Genomic DNA, 12,992 nt, shown 5'->3' on the forward strand with positions numbered 1-12,992 from the left:
GAACTTTCTTTAATTACATTGAAGTCCCTTGGTTTCTGGATTTAATATATAGTATTGATTGATTGATTTTGGTTTGGTGAAAAAATTGATAATCTTTTTCGAAAAAAATCGTACCTTTTATTTTGATGATGAATAATCAACAATAAATAAGATATCCCGATGAAAATATATGTAAGAGATTAATTTGTTTAAGAACAAAATGATGAAGGTGAATTAAAGAGGAATGTTAATGGAGAGTACTCAGTAAGCTTTGTTTAGGATTTTTGGTTTGTGTTTGTGATAAAGAGTACAAGTCATTGAAATAGGTGATTAGTAAGTATAAGAGTCATTAGATGAAGTTTGCTGCTCAAATGTAGGATAATAACGGAAGTTGTAACGGCAGTAGCACACTAGGCACAAATATTGAACCTTAGTCAGAGGTACCATAGACACATTCTTAAAAAGAGGGTATCATTGACAAAGTAACAAACCACAAAGGTACCATGAGAAAAAACCGTAAAAATTAATGTTAATTAAGGATCTTTTTGAATTGGTAAAAGCCATATTTTTGGCTAAAAGTTTTAGGTAAATTAGTTAAAAAAATGACTGGTTAGGATCCCGGTACAATACTTTTTACCGTTTTGTGGTGCGCACACTTACCCACATCAAGGCAAGAATGCAAGTAATAAAGGCCTGATGTTAGCAAGGGATCGCCTACTAGCATGCTTCTTAATTCTCGGGATTGTGTGTCGGTAATAATTCTAGTCACGGTCGTCAACAACCGACATATGAAAGTTACAAAAGTAACAAGCTTAAAGGGAGGGGATAATTTTTATTGACTAGCATTCCCTAAAGAGTCTATTTGATAGTACAAGACTTGTATCAGTAAATCTCAACTGTGTAAAATAACAATACGGTTTATTTCTCGATTTCTCACTACTAGCCTGATGTTCTTATAAATTGGGAATTCAAAGTTTTCATTTCTTATCTTTGATCACGGGTTCTTTAGTGACATATTTGTACGTCGTCCTGCTTCCATACGATTGGCTTTGTCGCTGTTTGGATATCATTAAAATTCATTGTTCTTTGGGTTGTTTGGTCGGAGGTCCATGTTATTTAATAAAAGGTGCTATCTTTTATCTCCCATGTGTTGGAATATGTGTCCTCCGACAATAATTGTAATACTCCGTATTTATATGTCTTGGGGGTACTCTATCGAGTAGCCCTTACTCTGTCGAGTAATGGCAAGTTGCGGAATAAAACAGTTTCTGACCTGTTGGGTACTCGATCGAGTAGCTGGGGCACTCGATCGAGTAGGGGGGTACTCGATCGAGTACCTTGGGTACTCGATCGAGTGTCCGGTTTTACGGGGAGTTTTCTCTGGTTTTGTTAATTACGCGATTAAGGTATTTAAACATATTCGTATTTGTTCTAAATCACTTTTTTACAAAACCTAAAACCTGTTTAAGAGAGAAAGCAACTAGTCTTCTTCCTAATCGCGTTCTTGACAATTCCCGGAGTTCAGACGGTCACTTTGTATCGTAGTTCGCGTCGTTGGATTCCTTGCGTCGAGGGTAAGCTTTTAATATAATTTATATTATGTTTTGTTAAGATTGATGAAACCCTAATTTAGGAATTGGGGGTTTTTATGAGTAGTAATTGAATGGTAGCGTCTATGTGTTGTATGGTAGGAGGAGAATTCGTAGAGGAGCCGTTTTGATACAGCTGTAGATACCGTCTGCGTGTTGTGCTTTCCAGGTAGGATTTCCTACTCAGTATTAGTCCCATAATGGGATATTGGTGATGTGCTGTAGTTAGTTGTTTAATATGATGATTGTGATTGTGATTGTGATTGTGATTGTGATTGGGTTCTATGGCTCTCGAGATGCGTTCTCTGCTGAGTGGGGTCACTTGCGGGAGTGATCTCACGCCCTAGTTTCGCCCTTCGTGGAACCCGCCACGAAAGGGGATGTGCACATTAATGGACAGGGTTATCGCTCGTACGATGAGCGGGGCTTAGGTGGGAACGGTTGCGGTCCCCCCTGGCGAGGCTAGTCCAAAGTGGACGGTCAAGATTGAGATGATGGGAGTTGGTGGTGTGTGTGTGTGTGATAGTTCATTTTGTATGTTGTCTTGTTATTGCCGTTTATATTGATTGTGTGATTAGTATCGACCGGTGTTGTTTTGTAAAACTGCGGTGATCCATTCGGGGATGGTGAGCAGATATTGAGCAGGTATTGAGATGAGTACTTGGGATATTTGGGATGGCCACGACATGACGATAGAGTCTTCCGCTGTAGTTTAGCATTTATTTACGTTTGATTGAGAACGAGATAGTTTGGAATAATGTATTGTACTTTGGTTTGGTTTTGAGGATTGTATTGATTCATTAAACTATTTACAATAAATGTTGTTTCTGTTTTGTCTATTTGATTATCATACCTCGGGCGACCGAGATGGTGATGTCTTCATACCTGAGTGGTCCTGGTAAGGCACTCGGAGTATGGGGGTGTTACAATAATGCGATCACAATTGTCGATCATATTGATCACATATTTAAATCTCAGAACAAAAATACGAAAGGGATGATACATTAAATATATAGTCAACTGGTCCACACATATCGGTAATGATTGGCTGGCTAGAGTTTGACATTACTGTCGTGCGACGGTGGTGATCAGTTGATCCCTTGAGGTCACACCTAAAGGACGATTCCCTTAATTGAAAAAGGTTAATTAATTGTATGTTGATACAGATTAATTAATTCCTTAAAATTGAACAAATTATTATCATAAGAGAGAAAATGACATCTTATTATATTGTGATTAAATAAGATTTTATTTAGTAATTTAAGAAGTTATATTACTAAAATTAATCGGTGTTTGCGAAACACGCGAGATGAGAATGATAAGTTAGTTATAATTACAAGATGTTGTGAATTATACTAACTAGTATTTAAATGACCATTTTATGTTAAAGTAATTTTGAATTACTAGTCAATTTGTTAAATGTGATTTATTTAATTTGTAAATGATATTTAATTTGTTGACTAGCATTTTAAATTAAAACATGACATAAGACATGTCACATGTCACATGACATACAATTGTACTATTGACAAAAATAAAATGGACTCCATATTACATATGATAACCGAAATTGGTGGGCAAATTTTAGAAGTTTTGTCTTATTCATTTGTCTATGACACTTGATAGTGACTTGACCATGACAAAGTCTTACACTAATTTGTCTTGTGAAGACAAAAAAGAAAAAGAATTAAGGTCCTAATACCACCCTACCCACCGGTTTTTGACCATAATAATTGAGAGATTTTTCTCAATTTTTATCATTCTCTCATGTTTTATGAAAAACAACATACACACTCTCTCTCTCTCTCTCTCTTGTTCTTCATAAAAATCATTTTTATGAATCTAATTTGTACAAATCAATCACTAATAATAATACTAGTAGTAGTATATGAGTATTAGTAATCGATTTTAAGGTAAACCACATTACAAATATCTAGTACATATTATTTTGTGGGATTTTGGGATAGTCTTGGGTGCTACTTATTGGAGGGCTTCTACTTTGAAGTCATGGATGATCATCCTAATGTATTTTCTAGCTCAAGAACAAATGAAGGTAGGAGACCTTTATTTGTGCCCATTTGGCCGAATTTTTGATGGTGAGAAAACGATTTTCTTATCTCTTCTTATTTTGTTTGCATGCATAAGATCAACAATTTATTTTATGACTAAATAAATTAATTCATATATTAATATGTAAATTAATGAGATTAATGAATACTAACAAGAGGTATCAAGAGCCTTAGGTTGTTTGCATGCAAATCGGTTTATAGTTTTTCCGAGTTATATGATTAACATACAAAACTAATTAAATTGGTTTTATGAAGATAAACCTTAAAATAAATTTGCATGTTAAAGTTTCTGATCCTAATTGATTTTTAAGATATTTTGGTTTATTTATGGATTTTATTGTTCATTTTATATAATATTGACATTAAAATGTGATTTTTATGATAACAATGTCATTTTTGGACGAAAATTAGCTAAACTTTGATTTTTTCAGTGGTTTTTGGATATGTTTTCACAAATATTATCTACTAATGGCCTGTAAATTTTCATGATAAAATGAGTTGTTTTGCTCGAAATATGGATTTTTCAAGTTAAAATCGTATTTAAATGGGTAAATAGGTTAATATGAGTTATATTTTGAATCCGGTCATGGACATTTAGTATGTTGTCACATGCAATTTTATAAGATGTGTGTAAATTATTTGGCTATAATGAAGTCGTTATGCATGATTTATGAATTTTTGATGAAAAATCACATAAATAGTGACTTTAATTAGTAAAAAAATGCTAAAACATACTTCATGACTAAGGAAAAATGTCACATGTTTTATTTTATCATATGTTTCAGATCTAAAAGTGAAAATTTGATAAAAATAATTTTTCTCATATTTTTATGGTAATAATTGATAAATCCGATAAACCGCAACAGTGTTTTTCTCGATAAAGTTTTGAAATTTTTAACCTATTTTTTGAACATTATGAGTATCATGGTATTTTTACAGAATGTTCATGAGTTTAAATTTCAAAATTTGAAATTATTTGAAATTTTTATGATTTAATTTGAAGTTTATGGCAAAATTTTGTATTTTGAGTCCATTTATGAACAATATTAAGAAATATAAGTTAATTATTGTCAAATGTTAGTGGAGACTAATTTTGAATCCTAAGATGGTTAGGGTAATTAACTTGTACATAAATATGAATTTATTTAATTATTGTGATTTTAAAAGGTTAAATCATGCAAATCCGTAAAAACCGATTAATATACGATATTTGCTCCTTAAAGGCGATTTAGCATAAGATTGGGCATGTTCATACATTTTATAATGCTACATTTTATTTATGATTGTCATATTTTAATTTTTATGTAATTTTTGAATTATGTAATTTTACTTAGTATGGCCTTAGTTTTAATTGGTATTATCCGAAATGTATGGGAATATTGATTCGGTTGTAGTTATTGTGATCTCGTATCACCGTTTTATAATTTAATAGATTTATTTTTATTTTAATTACAAATGTATAATAGGAAATTATGTAATTCATTTTGTAATTTAATTATTCCGGAGTTCCTTGAAGACGGTGCCACTCGAGAAGGCGATCCATTAAAGAAAGTGCTGCCTTGAAATGCGTGCCAAGACCGAAGTTCAAGGGACCAAAGGAGTTGGTTTCCGAATTTGTAATATTTTATTAGATTTACTATTCTAGGAAGACCATACTAGGATTTTATTTATGTTTTGCATTTTATTTATATGTTGCATGTATCGCTAAATCGCCATAACTAAAACATGCATTATCATTAAATCGTGTATATCGACCGTGTCAATTACAATTATCGTAGTTCACCGCTTTAGTTTACTTAAAACGTGATAAATAATAAATTGACATGACCTCTCGCTAAAATAAACAATTGAGACTTAGCCTTACCAAAAAGTAGAAACCATGAAAACCTATTTCGTGAGGGAGTGCACTCGGCCACACCGGGGTACAAACCTTGTTACGTAGGGGAAGTAGGTGATAAATGTCTATCCACCGAATTTATGTTAATAAAGGGTATTTCGGCACACCGTGCCCTAAGTTAATATGAATTTGGATCATGGACACATTTATTCGAAATTTGGGTTGAACTCAACGAAAGTATTCACGACGATTTCCGGATGTGTTTCGGGTTAGAGATAAATATTAATGTAATTTTATCGACCAAGAGTTCTAAAAGTAGAATCGATTAAAGAGTTAATCCACCGAGTTATATTAATAAAGGGTATTTCGGCACACCGTGCCCCAAGTTAATATGAATTTGGATCTTGGAATCATTTATCATAGTTGGGTAGAGGTCACTATGTAAATGCTTTACTTGTTATTTACAAGTATTATTATAACGATGAATGTTTTGTTTTCATTATTCCGTTATCATATTGTTCTATTTCTTTACCACAATTCATTTACGATATCATTTCGATTTTTGATTCAAATCTCCATTAAAACATCGTAACTAAAGACAAATATGTATTTTCTTCTAAAATCTCATATGAACCATTGCTAAGGATCTCTTGTGAAGAGTATAGATAAAAGTTATTTGTGATCAAAAGGGTTTTTGATTCTTGACTAACATATCTACTTACAATGAATTGTTTCTCATATGCTTAATTGAGTTAAGTACTGTGAAACGTTATATCATTTTGGTAACTAGATTTGTTGGAAATAAAAATTGACCAAAATACCGCAACCACTTCAATGAAAGTTTTAAGACTAAACAAACGAATGAAGAGTAATCTTCATGAATTTCAATTTTGCTTCTCTTAGCAAAGACTCATTGAATGAGTGGGAGCATTCTCTTAAACCGTTAAGAAAATGATAAAGTTTTAAAGAAGTAAAATTAGAATGGAATTGATACAAGGTAATGTTAAAAGTAAAGTTATTAAGAATAACGATACTAAACCTATCAATCTCGACCGATAAAGTTTCCATTGTCTTAATTGTTAGACGCTAGAAAGGAAACTACCCCAAATTATTGAAGAATCAACAAGTTAGTTGTGGGACATCTAATGGGACCTTCTTCTTTAAATGTTTATTTGATTAACATAAATTTTGCTAGTACTACTTCGTCAATATTAGAAACCAGTGCAAGTTTTTATCATTGTATTCGATAAATAAGATGATTAGAATATGACGACTAGCAACAATGATGTTGAGAGATAGAGTCATTGTGTACTTAATCTAATTTTTGGGTTTAGAGTTGTACTTAATTGTGACTATTAAGTGCATAAACTCTAAATAAGAATATAAACTTGTTAAGATACAAAAGAGGTTTCACTTTTGTGACCCTATACACCACAATTTAATGTATGGCTAGCCCATTATCAAGGTGAATATATTCTAAACCAAACTAGAATGATACATCATGTAGATGATGCAAGATCAAATTGGTATCCCAAGATTAAACCTTAAATTCTGGAATGATGAACGCAAAGAGTTATCGAGTACTCTTGAAACCATTAGGTTGTTAATCTTATGATATATGCGTATCTTGTATTCAAAGCAAGATGTCTCGTGCTTTTTGGTTGAAAAGGAGATCGAGGTTGTAAATCATTGACCCAAAATAGGTTGATCATTTTCTTTTACCAACGATTTAGGTTGACACTAATGTGTTCACTTAATAAGGTAAATAGAGAAATCTTTGAAGAAGTTCAAAGAGTTGCAGGAATCACGATTTAGTCGTGATGGGATTATCAAAGTGAAGACTTTGATATAAGCCAAAGGAAATGTGATATAGTATCACAAATTAATCTCTCTTAGCACGCATTATGGGATAAGGTGTGGTTGGATAAGAAATCAAACGCTATTCGATATGATTTGTACTTTAATCAAGTTACTTTGAGTTACTTGATCCTTTTGGGGATTTTATCATTTTGTCTAAACTATTTTTCCACTAAATCTAAAACGAATCATATGAGATATGAAATGGTAAGGTACCATGTTTATAAGTTTTCAAAAGAAACAAATTCTCATTTTTCCTTATTATAATCATGAGTACAACGGGTTTATGGCTCGTGAAGCTGTCTTTCTAAAATACAAGTTTATTTCTAGAAGACAGAGTGGGAGAAATTTTTCAAGAGCCACAAAGAATGTTATGTCGCAAGAAACTGGTCTTTCTTGGCTACATGAGACGTTTTGTGTAAGACATTGTTTCTTCAAAACCTAGGAGGTTAAAGACCTCATTTGTTGAAGATGATGAATTAGTGTTACTTTTAGAAAGTAAAGAGCTTGCAACTTACAAAGAAATTGTTTGATTCAAGTTAATTACTTCTGGAAAGTAATGAATATATGACTTACATGAGAGTGTTTAAGTCACAACTCAATACAAGGCTCAGAGCCATGAAAATCCGAAATGAATTCCAAGTGAATTGTTAGATATCAAGGCTTGATAGGTGGCCAAGGGTTTTGCACTAGTTGAAATGCTTAAGTCTATTTGGATCTTCTTAGGGATTGTGTTTCATTATGATGATATACATATAACGAGTGAATCTAAAACCCACTTCTTCAATTAGAAGGAATGTATTCAATACATGTCATGAGTTTTATAGATTCTTACAATCCTAAGATAATGTACAACTTAAGAGATTGTCTTAAGTAGGACATCAATGAGTTGGAATCAATGTTTTGATCATGTTATAAACTTTTCTCGATAGGTCGAGAAGTTGTGTTTATACATAAAGTTTAGTGGGAGTTACGGTAATTTTAATTAGTCTAATAAGTGGATGACATATTAATCATTGGGAATGATTTAAGACTTTTGGAGAAATATAATACATCTTTAATATCCAGATTTATGTAGATAAATCCACATGATATTATTAGCGTCAAATAAGAAGTCTTATGTTGATAAGATTTATGACTAGTTCAATCAAGTTGAACATATTTGATTGATTCCATTTGCTTCCGCTGCCGAATCAATTAAATAGGAAATGATGTAGAACACTTCATATACTTTGAGTATGATGAATTGTTTCAAATCGAATTTAATTAATAGTTACCGAGTAAGCCATAAAAATTACCCTTAAGTGCTTGCATAAGCATTAAGGATGTAAAGCAAAGTGTTTTTGATGCAATTTTGTGTGAGGATGTTACACAAATGACAATTGACAATTGAGATTGCGCATGGTTTCCGACAAAACCATAATCAAAACACATTAGGATGGTTAAGATACCATTGTGGCTATGTTATTTAAGAAATAGATTTTCTAGAATCGTTCTAGGCAATAAAGAACAATGAGAAATATTTACAACGGAAATTGAGTACACTTGCAATCATGAGATGTGCAAGAAGGATGAGTCCCGCACACTGTGAAAACAGTGGGAGCTATTTTAAGGCTAGAAGGCCTATGTCTTGATTGGATCTCGACACGTATTCAGAAAGTTTTGTAATGCAAGTTTATACATTACAAAGGAAAACGAGTATGTAGTAAGGTTGAGTAAGGTACAAGTAGTTGATAAAACCTACTAACCAAAGCCTTCTCATATGCTTAACATGATGAGTCATGTCATTTCAATTAAATTGAGATGAACAACTACATTCAAGATCAAACTGGATTATAGAATATGAAGTAGTAATCAGGCATTGACTATTCATATGTGATAATCGCATTTGTCCGTTTAAGTTTTACTTTAAAACTCTTTTATTAAACTTTGTTACATCCAAACGGGTTGTGTGACGATATTGAACCCCGTTAAAGTGAACCCGGATTAACATAGTATTCGCCCATAGTCACTTGTATGAGGTGACGTCTCGAAGTGACTAGAGTGTGATGCGATTGATGGCAAGTTCAGTGCCATACAGTCATGTGAGATGACTAGTCGATCACATAGGCAAACTGTTAGGAACACTTTGTCGGGCAGTGACCGCTTATAGAGTTCTGGCAAATTTATATAGCCTGGTCGTGGCGAGAGCTACTATAGTATTCTAATGAGTCGATTCTTTTGACTAAAGACTATTCGCCTAAGATGGCACAGTTTCAGATTAACTTTTATTTATGTTACTACGACCTTCGTAAATGGGGTCAAATGGGCATATTTTGGGTTATGATGGCTGTGGCTAGTCGAAGGAAATAGTGCGATAGGAATTGTCCACCCCCTTGTCAGGGTTAAAACAATATCTCAAGGCCACTCGAGGAGTAATGAACTGGAAATGCGTGGCCACGCTCGGAAGGTTTCTATGGTAGAAAATTACGGCCAATCAGTTATTCTCCAGATCGAGGAAACCACTATCGATATGATCACTTGCAAGTACGACCCGAAAGACACCTTGCATTGAGTGGAAGATAGTAATAGGACAAGAGAATTGGTGACGCACACTTGTCGAGGACAAGTGGGAAATTGTTGGAATATGTGTCCTCCGACAATATTGCGATCACAATTGTCGATCATATTGATCACATATTTAAATCTCATAACAAGAATACGAAAGGGATGATACATTAAATATATAGTCAACTGGTCCACACATATCGGTAATGATTGGCTGGCTAGAGTTTGACATTCTGTCGTGCGACGGTGGTGATCAGTTGATCCCTTGAGGTCACACCTAAAGGACGATTCCCTTAATTGAAAAAGGTTAATTAATTGTATGCCGATACAGATTAATTAATTCCTTAAAATTGAACAAATTATTATCATAAGAGAGAAAATGACTTATTATAATGTGATTAAATAACATTTTATTTAGTAATTTAAGAAGTTATATTACTAAAATTAATCGGTGTTTGCGAAACACGCGAGATGAGAATGATAAGTTAGTTATAATTACAAGATGTTGTGAATTATACTAACTAGTATTTAAATGACCATTTTATGTTAAAGTAATTTTGAATTACTAGTCAATTTGTTAAATGTGATTTATTTAATTTGTAAATGATATTTAATTTGTTAAATATGCATTTTAAATTAAAACATGACATAAGACATGTCACATGTCACATGACATACAATTGTACAATTGACAAAAATAAAATGGACTCCATATTACATATGATAACCGAAATTGGTGGGCAAATTTTAGAAGTTTTGTCTTATTCATTTGTCTATGACACTTGATAGTGACTTGACCATGACAAAGCCTTACACTAATTTGTCTTGTGAAGACAAAAAAGAAAAAGAATTAGGGTCCTAATACCACCCTACCCACCGGTTTTTGACCATAATAATTGAGAGATTTTTCTCAATTTTTATCATTCTCTCATGTTTTATGAAAAACAACATACACACACTCTCTCTCTCTCTTGTTCTTCATAAAAATCATTTTTATGAATCTAATTTGTACAAATCAATCACTAATAATAATACTACTAGTAGTATATGAGTATTAGTAATCGATTTTAAGGTAAACCACATTACAAATATCTAGTACATATTATTTTGTGGGATTTTGGGATAGTCTTGGGTGCTACTTATTGGAGGGCTTCTGCTTTGAAGTCATGGATGATCATCCTAATGTATTTTCTAGCTCAAGAACAAATGAAGGTAGGAGACCTTTATTTGTGCCCATTTGGCCGAATTTTTGATGGTGAGAAAACGATTTTCTTATCTCTTCTTATTTTGTTTGCATGCATAAGATCAACAATTTATTTTATGACTAAATAAATTAATTCATATATGAATATGTAAATTAATGAGATTAATGAATACTAACACCATTATCAAGTTCTTGAGTCGGTGGTTTGCTTGTGTTGATGGTATGGGGATGGTTTGGCTGTAGTTGTCGTTTCTCTCAATGGATTATCAAACTCTCATTTTCAATCTGTGTGATTTAATTATGTCTGATGATAATGGCGCGGAAGATGACATTTTTGCTAAGTGGATCATGGAGCTGGGGGGGCCATCCATCCCAGCTGTTAATCTGCTAAAAGATAGGGGTAATGCCCTCTTTAAAGAAGACAATATATCTTCAGCTGCTCTTCATTACAAGTTAGCTCTAAAGTTTCTATGTTTTCTTGGCCTTCCACCTTTATCCGATCAGTCCATGGCTTCTTCCCTTACCTTTTCCACTATCCTAAATTTAGCTTTTTGTGAGCTAAAGCTTTCGAATTACACTAAGGTTCTGTTGTACTGCACTTTCGTCTTAACTTTTGAACCATCGAATGTTAAAGCCCTAGCTATACCGTAGAGGCTTAGCGTCCAAGCATTTGAATTCACTAACTAAAGCTCTTGAAGATTTCGAGTCTGCTTTGGAAATTGATCCGAGCAATAAGGAGGTCGGCCGCGAGCTAAATTCTTTGGTTGACCAATTGGCCTTTAATCTTAATGGAAAACGGGTCGCTTTACAATTTGACCCTTTGGCGATAACCAAGAGAGGTAAAAATCAGGTTTCTAGTCCTAGTCCCGAAGTTGTCAACGACTGTGCTATTCCTAGTGTGGTGGGGAATTACTCATGCAGGATCAATAAGTCGCCTGATGACTGTTCTACATTCGACCCTCTTGGCAAAGAACGAAATGGAAAGAAACCCTTGTTGTCCCAGAAGGAGCCTAATGACTGTGTTCCTTGTAGTCCACCCGATGTGCCTATGGATTCTGAGAGAAGTAGTGTGACCGTGCCGTGCGAGGCCTTGAATGATTCAGCCGTCTATAATTCATCCTCCTCAGATAGCTCACAACCATCTCAATTTCACTTCACTAACAAGAAGAGACCTCACAATAGATCACATCTATCATCTGAAGATTACGAAAACTTAGCACATGGCAAAAATTTGGGATTCTACCACCCAAGGTCCATGTCTTACTTGAGGGTCCGTACCCTCACCTCTAAAACTATCCAGACGGGAACTCCCCAGGAAGAAATTTCAGGGACAACAGAAGTTCCTAGCACTTCTCCTTTGCAGGAGAACCTTTTTCAGCCAATTAATGTCAAGTACTCCAAAGGTGTTGAGTTGGTTCAAGAGGAGGTAATCATCCAGGTAGATATGAAGTCCCACGAAGATAAAGTGGTTCACGAGGAAGCTGTTTTACAAATTGCTAAGAAGAAGCGGGTATCATCGGACTTGGCTCAAGTCAGCAAGGTTTCTGTGGTTCAATTCCAATTTGTTGCGCTCAGGGATAACACGAACAATAAGAATAAGAGTTGTCGACGTAAGGTGGCTTATTCCTACCGTCGAAGACATGTGACTCAAGCTAGTACTTATACGAAGAAAAGATCTTCGGTCTCGATCGACTTTTCTCTATGTCTTTACAGGTACACTAAGGAAATTGCAGCAGCTACGAGGGCTAAAAGGAAGGGGACGGATCTTTTCTACTTTGACGACTTTTATCATCCTCCCTGCAAGAAGCGTCGTCTTACCTTTTCTGTTTTATACTCGCGTAACGTTAGTTCGGTTTGTTGGTTTTCCAGTAGTCTACAGAACTCCGGTATCCCGGAGTTTGTACTGTAAC

The sequence above is a fragment of the Silene latifolia genome, chromosome 2 (assembly GCF_048544455.1).
Source record: "Silene latifolia isolate original U9 population chromosome 2, ASM4854445v1, whole genome shotgun sequence".
Classification (NCBI taxonomy): domain Eukaryota; kingdom Viridiplantae; phylum Streptophyta; class Magnoliopsida; order Caryophyllales; family Caryophyllaceae; genus Silene; species Silene latifolia.